The following is a 15,039-nucleotide window of genomic DNA, read 5'->3' as shown; positions in this document are numbered from 1 at the left end:
TTGTCCATTACACAGCCATTTAGCCCACAACCCAAGGGTCGGGCGGCGATTACCAGTGGGGACTCAACAGGAGGTCGAAGCCGGTCCGGATGATCCACTATCCGTCATCTGCTTTTCTAAACCATCCTACAAAAAAGGCCAAAAGAAAACCCCCCCCAAAACACTATGAACCAAACAGAACCCCCCCAACCCCGCCATCAGTGCACGGTAACAGCCGTAATAGGATCTATGAGAGGACCCCCGGGGAAAGCAACAGACATGTAAAGTGCAATCATCTATCGGGACTCGGGGCGAGCTGCATCCTCACTTTCAGAATCGCTGGGAGCGCAATAATCCCTGAGGGCCTGCACTAATGTCTCCCATTCTAGCGCTGCCTCCTGCGCCTTCTCGTTGTGTTGTCTCCTAGCTAACTGGTATCGCAGCGTACTTTCCCCCGCCACCCATTTCAAGAGTTCGCTGTGCCATCGGACCCCTGTTGGACCAACCCGTGCCTTCCAGTTCCTGGTCACCTCCCGTTTAGCAAGGAGAAGCCCCAGATCGATGAATTTACTAGAGATTTTATTTTTGGGGGTATGCGGAAACCAGTGCAGGAGCCCCACTGCCGCATCAACCGATAAGGACCTCCGCGTTACCTCCTTCAGGGTATCCTCCACTTCCAGCCAATAGGAGGACAGCCCCGGGCAAGACCACAACATGTGGAGGAGGTCTGCATCAGGCGCATGGCACCTGGGGCAGTCCGCAGAGTCCGTGGCAAAATATTGTTGGATCTTCGCCGGGGTCAAGTATGCCCTGTGGAGTACATAGTAGTGGACCAATTGAAAGCGGGCGTGGCGCGTGCCCTTCCAGGCCCACCTCATGAGTTGGGACCAGGTCGTCTCCGGGATCTCCTTCCCTATGTCCTCTGCCCAACGGGTTCTTAAGGTAGTGAGGGGGGCCAACCCCTCATTGATCAGTCTGCTGTATAGGCAAGTAACCGCCTTGACCATTCCCGCGGACATCATGACATACTGGCACACCGGAGATGTAGGAGGTTCCTCCAATCCGTGTTTCCAGTGCGCCTGAATCGCTCGGACCAGGGCCGTGTGCAAAAGAAAATCGCCACGAGGAACCTCGAAGCGGTCAATGAGCTCCTGAGAGGGCAATAGCGCCCCGTCCTCGTAAAGGTCACCCACCAACTGTAGACCCGCGTCCTCCCAGTCCGCTAGTCGTGACCAATCACCGCCATGAGGCAGGGCCGTCAGCATACCCAGAGGCATTTCGGGTGCATATGGTATCCGCAACTGGCCCCGGGCGTGAGCTCGGTTCCAGCATAATCGAATGGTCCTCTCTTCGAGCGTCAGGTCCTGCAAGGCCAAACGTTGTCGCAGCGCTATGAAGGAGAGAACATGCCTAGCCATCCCCGTGCCCCTCCTGTCCTCTGGGCCTCGGAAATCTCTGGCGACCTCCTGGGTGAAAGTCTGCAGCTGCGCTGCCAAGTAATACTTTTCAAAGTCCGGCACCGCAAGCCCACCCTCAGCTTTCGGTCTCGTCAGGGCCTTGAGGGCCACTCTTCGGCGGCCCGAACCCCCGAGGAATCCCACCACCAACGATCGTAACAGTCGAAATGTGGCTGGCGGGACCCAAATCGGCAGCGCCCGGAAATAGTACAACAGCCGGGGGAGCGCCACCATTTTAAGCAGAGCGATCCGCCCCGCTACCGATAGCGGCAGGGTAGCCCAGAGGTCCATGCTACCACGCAACGCGCGAATGCTGCGAGCTATGTTCCCATCCAGGAGGTCAGACGGTTCATGGTAGACGTACACCCCCAGGTACTTAAAGCAGTCAGGTTCCCACCTAATCTCCCTGCTGATATCAGGGCTGGGTGTACCCTTGCGAACCGGGAAAAGACAGGTCTTAGCCCAATTCACCCAAAGGCCCGAGACCTCTCCAAATGCCATGAGCGCCGATGCAGCCCCATTCAAGGCAGCAACCGGGTCCTCAAGAAAGAGCAACAGGTCATCGGCGTACAACGAGATATAATGTTGGCCCGAAGGTGTCCACAAACCATTATAGTGGGTCCCCAACCGGAGTAGCAGCGCCAGTGGCTCCACCGCTAGCGCGAAGAGAAGCGGGGATAATGAACAACCCTGCCTCGTGCCTCTCTCCACCGGGTATTGCGAGGAGATCAGCGGGCCTGCCCGTACCCTGGCCGACGCCGAGGCATACAGTACCATGGTCCATCTAACGAAACCCTCACCGAGGCCGAACCGCAGCAATACAGTGCGCAGGTAGTCCCATTCCAGGCTGTCAAAAGCCTTCTCCAAATCTACCGAAAGGACTACCGGGCATGGGGCGTCCACGAGCGGTTCTCCCAGCAAGCGGAACAGCCTACGGATGTTCATGGTCGTGTTTCGCTTGGGAATGAATCCGGCCTGGTCCTCGTGCACCAGAGAACTCATGTGACCTAGCAATCTCGATGCTAAGATGCTGCTCAGTATCTTATAATCGACCGTCAACATTGATAAAGGACGGTAGGACGCCGGATCGGACGAGTCCCTTCCCGGTTTGAGGAGGGGAACCACTAAGGCCTCGCACATCGAGCCGGGGAGCCAACCAAGCCGCTTCGCCTCTCTGTAAACTATCAGCAACCTCGGTGCCAGGAGATCAGCGTAGGAGGCATAAAATTCAACCGGAAGGCCGTCTAGTCCCGGGGTCTTATTCCTCGCCATCTTTTTAATGGCGCTGCGAATTTCCCCCAGTTCAATGTCGGAGCCCAGGGCTTTCGCTACGTCAGGCTCTACCATTGGGAGCTCTAGGGGTCGCAGGTAGTCATCGATCAGGTCGGGGTCCCTGGCAGAGCGACTGCGGTACAAGCGTTCATAGTAGCGCAGGTAACAACTCAAGATCTCAGGCTGAGTGTGCACTTCGGCCCCTTCAGCCGTACGCATGGACGTCGTTAGAGAGGTCTGGCGCGTGGGATTAGCTAGCCACGCCAGCAATGCGCCCGATCTGTCCCCCTCCGCGAGCGACCTAACAGTATAGGCCTTTTAGTCGAAGCAGCGCAACCGCTTGACCTCCGTCGCTACCGCCTCCCTCGCCGCTGCCGTGCGCTCCTGAAGTTCAGGACGCCCGGGGCGGCGGAATTCCAACTCACGGAGTTTCAGATCGGCCACAGCCAAATCATCAAGGACGATTCGCCTCATGCCCACCTTTTTAGAAATGCAGAAGCCCCTGACCACCACCTTAAAAGCGTCCCATTCCAGCGCCCTCGATCCCGCAGTGCCCCCATTGGACGCGAAGTATTCCGAGATCTTATCTTCTAGGTCCGCTTTGAAGACTATGTCCTCCAAGATTTCGGGACGCATTTTCCAGATGGGTACAGCAGGCACCCCAGGAAACCAGCGAAGGTCCAGCAGGAGAGGGTTATGATCTGAGATGGTCCTGGTCAGATATTCAGACCGGACCGCTGCTGAAACCAATTCTGCCGAGCCCAGAAACCCGTCCAGTCGGACGTGCAACTCGTGCAGGCCTGAGAAGTAGGAATAGTCCCTAGTGTCGGGGTGCTGTGCCCTCCAGATATCCGTAAGACCCCAGTGCGTCTGCCAGTCCCTCCTACCTTTAGCCACACGGCGAACCGGAGAGTCAGGGAGGGGGGGGGGTGCGAGCGGTCAGCCTCCACATCCACTATTGAATTAAAATCCCCGCCGAGCAGGAGGGGCCCGGAGAAGAAGTGGGCCAACGAGCCCGATAACCTGGAAAGGAAGGCAAGCTGGTCCACATTAGGTGCATAAACACAGCAAATGTTTAGGTCCCTCCCCCCCAGTGTGCCCGAAATGGCCACGTAGCGACCCTCCGGATCCACCACTGACTTCGTAACCTGAAAAGGAACCCCAGCTCTGATCCAAATCAGCGCCCCCCTGGCATACGCGGAGTACGAAGTGCAAAAGACCTGCCCTCTCCACCTACGCTGTAGCGCCGCCCCTTCCGCCTTGTTAAGATGGGTCTCATGCAGCAGCGCCATTTGTACCCCTCTACGCACTAAATAAGCGTGGACTTTGTGACGTCTAGACATAGTGTGAAGCCCCCGTACATTCCAAGTGATGCATTTCACATTAGCAACATCAGCCATTGTCCCATATCGTTCGTGCAAAGTCTCTCCACCCGGGTCCCAACAAAGAAAGAGCAACAATCAACCCAGCACTGATGGCGGCCATTTTCCCCAACCAAAAAACCACAACCCCCGTTCGATCCAAACCCTTGCCCACCCTCCCCAGAACAGGACCCAAATAGTACCATCTAGTTCCCATCCAAACCATACCCCCAACAAACCCACAGTCCCCAACTAATCCTGCAGTCGCCACCGCAGGAAGGCCTTAAGGGCTAGGTGCGGGCTGGGCGCCGGCAATGGGCCCTCGATTCTCGGGCTACCGAGACTAAAGTGAGCCCAAAACAATAAAAAAAAAAACCCCATGTCACGAGCAGGGCACCCCACCTCCACTTCACCGGAGTTCATTAGCAATCGCCTACCCCCGCCACCCTGCTGCGGACCCCCACCCAAATGGACTCAGCTCACCCCGTCATCCCTGTCCATCCAAAAGGTCCTCAACCGAGTTCGGAGTGATCACCGGCGTGTGGACACTGTCGGTCACCGATTCCTCCGAGTCTGTTGGTGCCCCCTCGTCTCCAAGGTCCGCCTCCTCCTCAATGGGACCATCTCGTGAGCCAGACAGCGTAGACAACATCTCCAACACTCCCTTCCGCTCCGCCGACGTCTCCACAGTCGAAGGCCTGCCTGACTGCCCACGGCGACTCCGAATTCTTTTGGACCTCCGCCGCTGTCCAGGCTCCACTGCCAGTTGAGATGAGGAGCCAAAGCCATCCTTTCCGGCTCTATAGAGTTCGAGCCAGCTACAGACGTCCTCCGGGGAATCAAAGAACTGAGTCTTGTCATCAACGATTATGCGGAGCCTTGCAGGAAACAGGAGCGAGTATTGGATGCCCTCGCTCCAGAGCTCGCGCTTGACCGCCAGGAAAGAGAACCGCCTGCGCTGGGTCTCATATGTGTAGTCCGGGAAGATATTCACCTGGCTATTCTCCACCTTGTAGGGGCCATTATGTCTGGCGGCATTAAGGATGAGGTCTCTGTCCCGAAAGTGCAGTAAACGTGCCACCAACGGTCGCGGGGCACGGCCCTGCTGCGGCGGCCTCGCTGGGACTCTGTGCGCTCGCTCCAGGGTGTAGAAGGAGGACAGGCCCTCCGGGGCCACCGTGTCCCGTAGCCAGGCTTCCAAGTAGGCCACCATGTCGCCATCTTCAATCTTCTCCGGCAGGCCCACCACTCGAATGTTATTCCGCCTATTACGTCCCTCCGCATCTTCCGCCCGCCGCTCCAGGGCATCAATCCGGGATAGGGCATCCTTCATCGTCGCAGCCAGGGTTCTCTGTGCTGGCTCCAAGATCTTTACCGAGCCCTCCACTTCCTTGACCCTATCCGAAAGCTTGCCGTGGTCCGCTCTAAGGAGGCCCAGACTCGTCGCAACCTGGGCAATGTCCTGCTGGAGGGCCGAGCGCGTGGTCGCGATCGCCTCCAGGACCCGGTCAAATTGTTGCTGCAATGGCGTGCCACCAGAGCTCTCCGGGTCCCCACGTCCATCTTTGTCCGGGGCCTCCGAGTCTGAGGCGGCTGGGGTGGTCCCCTTGGCTCCCTTCGGTTTTCCCATGGCGCAGGAGTCCCACGGTGGAGAGTCAGTCAGAGGTGCCTCCGAGTGCGGGTGTCGACTATGTCTCTCTCGGCTGGTGGTCTTCGGGCCGAGGGCCGACGATCTCCGTCTCCAGGGCCTGTTGGTCCTCCACAACCTCGGGCCGCGCCACCACCGCGTCGTCGGAGTGACGTAAATAATTAATTTACTCTCTTAATTTCTATGCAGGTAAGTACTTAATCAATAATAACTCAATCGGAAATGAAAGAAAACAGAGTCCGTGGTGTTAGAGTTTCTAAGGGTTTTATTCCTCAAAAAGGAATCAGGATATCATGTTCTGACCACCACAGGGGTGTCAGAAGGGATAGATGAGCGCGCTCTCGTTTATTATCCATACATAGCTTATATACTTGATTTATATCATAGGAGTCAATGTAAGAGGCGTAACAGCTGAGAGAAGACAAGATAACAGTATACACGTGGTACTAGTACATCATCAAGAGGCGTGAACTAGGCGTGAACTAGAGGTGTGTGCTAGAAACGTCACTGATAGGTGACGCAAGTGGGTGGCACCAAGGGGTGGTGCTAACAGAATGTTGCAATGTCAGCAGAAAGTCGGAAGCTTGGATGCGCGCGCAGCTGCATGACGTGTGATTGACGGGGTGCAGGGGACTTGACATTTACACTGACGGAAAGAGACAGAAGTCTGGCATGTCAGATCAACTTGTACTTCTATCATATCTGATATCTGATGTTTTAGGAACTATACTATCTGGGCGAAAAGGTCTCTAGGGCAGAAGCTATTCTATGCTGACTGTGGATGCGTGTATAAGCGCCTAAGTGTCTACATGTAGAGCGTGGGGGCTCGGGGCCTTCCTTGGAAGCATGGCAACGGAGGCTATGAATTACTTGCATTAAGACAGGTCGGCCCTTTGGCTCTGCAGCTGGAGAGGATGTTTACAGGATCTAGTAGGCAGGAATGTATTCTCGGGGAGCGGAACAGATAACTCGAAGGTTATAGTCAGTCTTGGCAGAAAACAGGCTTGAGCTGAGCGCGAGGGGCCGCGCTGAAAGTAGGACAGAGTTCACGAGTACAGAGGTAGCCTGGGCAGAGTCAGGAGCCACAAAAGAGGTTCAGATGGCAGGAATTCAGGGCCTACTCTTGCTAGAGCAGGAAAAATACGAAAAGTGTACTACAAAAAGACGGTGGCATAGCATACTTAGGAACGGACTATATAATCCATTCATGGTGCTTCTGAAAGAGGACAAGTTGACGGTGGACGCAAACGTATTGGCGTCTTCATAGCTGGCATAGGAGGGAAGTTACATGCACTTTAAGCTGGTACATGGAGTCGGTGGGGTACGCGCTAGGGAACACATCATGACCAAAATTTAATTTTCCTCATTCCCTCCTTGTTCCCTACGGACCCTTCATGAAATATCGATCCTCATGAATCGATCAGTCTGTTCTTGTAACATCATTTGTTCTTCTTTCTTTCTATTACGTTTTGAGTGAAAACTGGAATGTTCAATGCAAGAAGTGGCACACAGTCCACAGATCGCTGGCCCACACTGTAGGCACAGGCAGCAACTGAATACTAGGACTAGGCCAATGCCTAGGAAGGATAGGATCTTCCATCCCCAAGCTGTTAACGTTGTCCAGAACCAACCGGACCAAGTCCAGGTGCCTGGAGTCTGATGTATCTGATTTGCAATCTTATGGAGACGGGTGATAGCTTGATATACAGATGGTGCATTTTGTGGAATGAAAACACAGCAGCTTGACCCGATGACCTTACAGGCTCCACCTCTATCTGCCAAGATGACGTCAATTACAAGACGATTTTGAAGGACAACAACCCGCATAGCGGACTGCTCTTCTGTTAAGTTACCTAAGGCGGAGGTAGTTTCATTTACTACGGCTTCAAGTGTTCTAGTTAATCTGCGTATTAATTTACTATTCTGGACAGGTCCTAAGAAGAAAAAGAATCCTTTATTAAAATCAGTGTACTGTTCCCATGCCGTTTCTGTGTAGTCGACAAGGGGGATGTCTCTTCTGGGTCTATTCTTTACTATATTGCTATTTCTATGGTAATCAGGAGGAGCTAGAAAAACAGGTGGTAGGAGGAATGCAATGTAACATGTACCATCCCAATCTGGAGGTAGACGTATGTATGCGGTATGACCACAAACAAAGTAAGAATGACTGGTAGCTTTGAAGGATGATTTTCCATCATCACTGAATTCGACCACAGTAGTGCATTTACTATGACCTAAGTGTACTGAACCTTTCTTCTTGATACATAATTCACCAGTGACTGGCAGTACTGACATAATAGGTAGAACTGGTGTGGCTTCGGATTCGACAGTAAGAATCATAAGGCTAATTGTATAATTACCTAATCCATATACTTCATTTTCTAGATCAGTTCCTATTCTAGTGGGGAGTCCCTCCTTATCCGGGTAACAGACGTCTAGTAGGACCAAGTTCAGGTTTCCCCAAACCCAACCCCCATCGAAAACAGCAATGTCGGGATCTAGAGAATTAATTATCTTAAACCATGCTCCGCAGGAGCCATTGTGAGAGAACGGGTACGGAAAGAGAGGCAGGGCTCCCTTGTAATTCTGGTAGGGAGGGAGTCGGCCACATATCCAGCAATTCGTAGCATTGTTAGTTTGATGAGAATGATGTAACATACTAATGAATGTATTGTTGCGCAGCGCAAGTCTGTAGGAAAGCTCATGAGGAGGTAACTCACTAAAAGTGTGTTCAGCAGAGACATTGTAAGCAGATTGTTCACGCTTGAAAATAGGATAATAGATAGGTAACAAGATGCTAGTAACAATGATTAAAATACTGAGAATAAACATAATTATTAGTGTCACTATGCAGTGACTACGAAGTGATTTGCAATATGTTCTTTTCTTTTCTTCTCTCTCTCTAACTCGATCTAGGGGATACATGTCAGAAACTATTTAACCGATTCACCTAGGGGAGGACTTAAACAATTAAACTGTCTGACTTGCTAGATCGTAACTTCATACGGTATTGTTCTTGAGGAGTCTTTTCTCTTTTGACTTCGGTAAAGTCTTTGTTATCACAGTCTTTGGTGGGGGTGGGTGTGTCTTGTTCCGGTTTCAGTCCTGGGAATGTTTTGATATGGCTTAGGTGGACCCACCCCTTTCTGCCTTCCAATTTGACTGCGGTCTTTGTTGTAAGAAGAACGGTCTTCGGAGACTTCCAGCGGGGCTCCAATGGACTTTTCCTGTCGAAGTTACGGACGAGGACAACGTCCCCGGGGCGGACGTCATGCGGCTTCACATCAGTGTTGTCAGGGAAGGCTGCGGCAACCTGTGAACGACATGATTGGAGTGCAGACATCAAGGAGGCAAGGTAATCTGTCAACATATTAGAATCAACATCGGTTATCTTTTTAGGAATGGGCGTCCCCCACATATTCGGTGGTCTTCCAAAAACCACCTCGTACGGAGATAGCCCTGATCTTGAATGGGCGACCATTCTCATATAGAATAGTGCCACTGGCAGGGCGACTATCCAGTCGACCCCTTTTTCCTGACATATTTTGGCAAGGCGGATCTTTAATGTCTGATTATGCCTTTCTACAAGGCCTGCTGCTTCTGGATGTCGGACACAATGGAACTTCCACTGATATCCCAGTAACAAGGAAACTTGCCTCATTAATTCGGAGGAGAATGGTTGACCGTTATCTGAGTACACGACACGAGGCATGCCGTATCGTGGGAAGAATTCACGAACCAACTGTTTGGCAGTGGTCGGAGCAGTATAATCTGGGACTGGGTATGCTTCGGTCCAGCGGGACAGAGCGCAGACAACTACAAGAACATATTTAAATCCTCGACAACGGTCCATCTGGATATAATCCATCTGGAGGACTTCAAAAGGGTGATCGGGAGGATGGAATCCACCTTGCTCTACAGGGACGCTTTTACCTGGATTGAACTGACAACAGATCATGCAAGTACGCACTTTCTGTTTTGCGGCTGCTCGTAAGTGTTTATTGTTCCAGAGATTTTGCAAACTGTCTAGCATTGCTTTCTCTCCCAGGTGGGCAGGACTATGTGCTGTATTTATCATGACTTGAACCATAGAGTCAGGGAGAAACCATGTAGATTTTCCCTTCGTCATCCAACCTTGATCTGTCTGGATCCCTCCTAGTTCAATCCATTTCTTTATTTCTTCTGGAGTAGCATGTGTCTGAATGTCAATAACATCTAGTGTGTGATCCCTGACTGTCATACAGTTTGTCTGATCTGTTATCTTTGTCGTGTCAGTTGTCTGAGTGTGAGTCAGTGCTGTATGTTTTGCTGTCTGATCTGCCAGGTCATTACCCTGGGAAACAGAATCTGTGGCTTTAGTATGTGCTTTACACTTCATGACGGATATGGCTGAAGGCAGATGTATTGCTTCTAGCAGTGCTTGAATGAGAGGACCATGCTGTATCTTTGTACCATGAGAGGTCAGAAAACCTCGTTCTTGCCAGAGCATGCCGAAGTCGTGTACGACTCCGAACGCATAACGGGAATCTGTGTATATGTTAACATTTCTGTTCTTCGCTAGAATACAGGCTTGGGTCAGAGCGATGAGCTCTGCTGCTTGGGCAGACAGTGTATCAATACGATGTGTTTCTTTAACTTCAGTTTCAGTGGTCACGGCATACGCGGCCACTAACTCTCCTGTACTTGTTCTCATGCATGAACCATCCACATAAAGTGTCAGGTCTGGATTTGTCAACGGAACATCTGTTAAATCTCGTCTGGGCTTTGTTACTGCATTAATGATCTCTATACAATCATGTGGAGCTGTATCTGTCATAACTGTAGGTAACAATGTCGCTGGGTTCAAGATACTGCAGCGTCTGATTTCTATGTGTGGTTGGAATAATGTCAATTCGTAACCTGTAAGTCGTGCTATAGTCAAATGTTGAGTCTGTGTTCTGTTTAACAGAACCTCTACAGAATGTGGAACTTGTACCGTTAACTGATGACCTAAAACAATTGAGTCACTTTGTCTGATTGCTAACGCTGTTGCTGCTACTGACTTTAAACATGCAGGGAGCGCCTGGGCTACTGAATCCAAAGTACTTGAAAAATAAGCGCAAGGCTTATGTGAACCTGCTTGATCTTGAGTGAGGACAGACAACGCTGTACCGTCACGTTCTGTAACAAAAAGTGTAAACGGTTTGCTGTAACATGGTGTCGCTAAAACTGGTGCTTGGCATAAAGCTTTCTTTAATTCCTCAAAGGCTTGTGTATGTTCCTGAGTCCAAGGGAGGGCAATGGGAGTTGCAGCCTCCTGGGTTGTTAACTGAATGAGTGGTTTAGCTAGAAATGCATATTGAGGAATCCATTGTCTGCAGTACGAGGTGAGGCCTATGAAGGCCCGCACTTCCTTTTGCGTCTGGGGTCGTGGCATGTTTACAATTAACTGAATGCGATCGGGAGTGAGCTGTCTCCCCACTTTGGACAGCAAGTGACCCAAGTACACAACTTGCTGAACACAGAATTGTAGCTTCGAAGGAGACACCTTGTGTCCCTTGTCGGCCAGGAAATGCAAAACTGTCAGTGATGCTTGTTCACATTCGGGTTCACTTCGTGCGGTGATCAGTAGATCATCGACGTATTGCAGTAAAGCGGTATTAACTGGCATTTGAATACAATCTAGTTGTCTTTTCAGTGCTTGACTATAGATGCTGGGGCTTTCTGTAAATCCTTGAGGTGCGCGGGAAAATTTGAAACTTCGTCCATTTAAACTGAATCCGAAGAGATATTGGCTCTCCGGGTCAATAGGTACACTGAAGAAAGCGTTCTTGAGATCGATTACAGTAAAGAACGTTGCTTCTGAATCAATGACAGTTAATAGGGAAGAGATATCGGGGACCACAGGATACTGTGGTACAATGCATTTGTTCAGTTCTCGAAGATCAATCACCAGCCGGTATACTGGCGGTGCATTGCGGTCTGTACGTTTAAGAATTGGAATGATAGGTGAATTACAGATATTGGAGTCGGTCTCTACGACCACTCCTTGGGCAATAAGCTCTTCAATTATTTTCAGTAAAGCCACTACAGCATCGGGTGGTAACTTGTATTGTCTGATTCTGGGTAAAACAACTCCTGTCTTGAGTGTTACACGGTATGGAGTGATATGCATACAACCTACATCTGCTGGGCCTTTTGCCCATAAGTGATCTGGTACATTTTTCAGTCTAACATCAAAGTCACGTAGAACATAATGACCCTTGAAATCCCGTAAAAAGAGTCTGACTCCCTCTGGGGAGCAGCATATTATAGCTCCTAGAGCCTTCAGTGTTTTAATTCCTAACAGATTTTCGGGACATGATTTCGTAAGTAACAAATCTGTAACTCGAGATAATGGACCCACAGCTAGTGGTACTGGTTCTGATACTTCATTTACAATAGGCTGTCCTGAAAAACCAAGGGAAACATTCTGTGAGCCTGAGAGGGGTGCCCCTGGAACTTCATTATGACTTATAGTAGTGCGACTTGCCCCTGTGTCAATTAAAAACTTTCTGTCTTTTCCTAATACTTGACTATGTACATAAGGACCTTCTTGATCTACAGGAATTTCGATAAGAGGCAAATCACCTTCCCTCTCTAGGCTGTTTCATGTATATCGCTGATAATCTGGATATGCCGACTGGGCATACTGGTACATCTGTTGTGAGACTTGCCGGGTTGCGGCAGCGGGCTGTGTCTGAGCATGCTGTGGCTGCGATACTGCTACTGTCTGTACTGTATGGGACTGATCATGCATAGGCTGTGTATTCTGCATTGGCTGTTCGTTCTGTGAGGTCTGTTGATGACCCTGTTCATGTCTAGGCGGACGCGGTCTTTCTTTAGTTTTACCTGTCTCGATGTTATGTTTCAGGACTGGACATTCATGTACGTAGTGACCTGGCTGTTTGCAATAATTACATGTCCCTTTAACGGGAGCGGCAGAATGATTTGTCTGGGCCCCACCTTTTCTATGACCCTCGGCTGGAATCGTCTGAGCTACTAACATTTTCATTTTCGTGTCTTTCATACGTTTCTGTTCCTGATCTTGTTCTTCCCTTATTCTGTTCTGGTGATATTGTAACATTTGTAACATCTGTGATGGCGTATTTGCCTGCCAAGTACTTTCAACCTTGTACACTCTGTTTTTAACTAATGGTAGGGCGTTCTCGACTAATTTTGTTACAAAAAGGTGTGGATATGACTCGCTGCTAACCTTTAGGCCACTATTTATAATGAAACATTTCTCGAATCTTGAATAAAAGTCACTAGTATCTTCATCTTGTTTCTGTTTACAGGACGAGATTGCGTCCCAATCTTCCTTTCTTGTTGTTAATAATCTTGGCAGAACCTGTACTATTAAACCTGGTAATGCTTTAGTCAGATCCCCAAGGCCTAACCCTGGGACTCGTTTCTTTTCTTCGTCTTCTATCTCCGCCCATGCTATCTTTGACTCTCCCACCTCCCAATCCTTTTCCTTTAATTTCTCGTAAATGCCCGTAGGCAACAGTACCTTTAACATTTTCATAATATCATCATACGTATAATCTCCCATCAGTAACATGTCTTTAAGCTCTCTATGAAAACCTGCAGGGTCTTTATCATGGCACGGAACTAATTTCTTCATTTCTAACAGTTCTAACTTAGTCAGTGGTGTGTGAACATACACACGTTTCAGGTTATTATCGGTACCCATAACTGGATGTACTTCTCGTAAGGGATTCTGACTTTCAATGCCACCACCGCATTGCATGTGATACGTTTTCCTTTCTGGAGGCGGGGCGGGAATATATTCGGAGCTTAGGAAGTTGTAATACTTACGTCGTTGCTCTAGAATTATTTGTATTAATTTGGTACTAAAACCTCTCCATCTATCCATGAGTAGTGCTTCTAATGTTTCGTGTAAGGGACCTGGATCAGAATGGTGATTTCTGAACTTGATGAGGAGGTGCTGAATCATGTATACACCTGCTATTTTCTGCTCTTCCGGGGAAAGGTTCAAGAATGTCTGTACTAACGTGTCATCATTATATATGTCTGGGTTTTCAGCCCATAACACGGCTGACCGGGCTAGTTCCTGTTCATCCATAGAATTGAGTACATGGTACCCCATTCGGTCTCGGAGCCTTTTATCAGTTTCCTGGAACTGATGTTCAGAAGAATTCGGATTTGTTAAAGCGGAGAAAAGAACTCTCTTGCTCTCCGGACGGATACCTTTCCTAAGGTAGGTTCCCCTACCTACATATGCTATGGTATCTGTAGACCTTCCTGGTGTTTCATCTTCATCTTCCTCCTCGGAGGAAGTTTTATCATTTCCTTCCTGATGTGCAGTTAATACTGCCTTTCTAATTTTCTGGGACATACTGGCTATGCAAGCCCCTTTATCGTGCCTTCCGTCTGCTATATTTTGACCCCACTTATTTAATGCGTCTAACTCACTTTGATCTGTCCCGGGCCTGTCTCGTTCCCTTATTACACAATTTATGAAAAATCGTAATATCTGTGCTTGAATGTCAACTTTCTGTTTATACATGGCAGCTTTAACGCTTTCGGGGTCTTTCCCTGTCAGTACGAACTTATATAGTCTGTCGAGAATTTCCTGCATTCCTACATAGCATAGCAAGTTATCGGTGGCAGATCTTAAGCGGAGTGATGCTAATACCATTAAATCGTCTTTTCCGGGTACCGGATCATATCTACAAACTGACATCCTATCTTTGAATGCGTCGAGCCGGGATGAGTAGGGGGACTGGAAAGGATTCTGCGTGTCCCTTAAATGCAATCTGTGTGTCGGTGGCGGGGTCTGTAGACCCGCTGTCGCACCTCCTGAGGCGGATGCTTGGGCATTATCTCTTCGCGGAGTCTGGATTTGGACTTGAATTTGTCGTTTAGTAGTATCAGGTAGGACCTGTTTCGGTAGGTCTGTTTTGAGTGGGGGAAGTGGCGGAGCTGGCGGAACAGTGGAGGTCTGTCGCGGTGCCGGCAGAACATGATCTGGGGGCGTAATGCCACCCCCATCCCTGTCAGTAGGCAGGGCACGAACAGGCAGATTGGTATAAGCTGGTACTACATCCTCTAGATATGAATTCAGGAATATGTCTTTAGTAGTTTTATGCATTACTTTAGTTGGAACTAATGGTGTCGGTAGGTTTTTCGGTATTTCTGATTCAGTTTCAGATGTGCCATCTGCTGCAAGATACATACCGTTTACAATATTATTTCGGGCACGGTCTATTTGTTCTGTTTTTACTCGGATCCCTTCAGTAACTAATTCGTTTTCTTGCTCTTTATCTGATTCTTTAAG

At 49.6% G+C, this 15,039-nt stretch overlaps 1 protein-coding gene across 3 annotated transcripts in view; it reads right to left on the bottom strand.

Moving 5' to 3' along the window:
• Positions 1-15,039, bottom strand: part of SLC35F2 (solute carrier family 35 member F2) — a 322,015-nt gene that overhangs the window by 144,741 nt on the left and 162,235 nt on the right. The gene's annotated exons all lie outside the window — the stretch shown is intronic.

Source organism: Lissotriton vulgaris, chromosome 8, assembly GCF_964263255.1.
Source record: "Lissotriton vulgaris chromosome 8, aLisVul1.2, whole genome shotgun sequence".
In the NCBI taxonomy this organism is placed as follows: Eukaryota; Metazoa; Chordata; class Amphibia; order Caudata; family Salamandridae; genus Lissotriton; species Lissotriton vulgaris.
The sequence above is the reverse complement of the archived record's forward strand: the minus strand, read 5'-3'. Positions and strand labels throughout refer to the sequence as shown.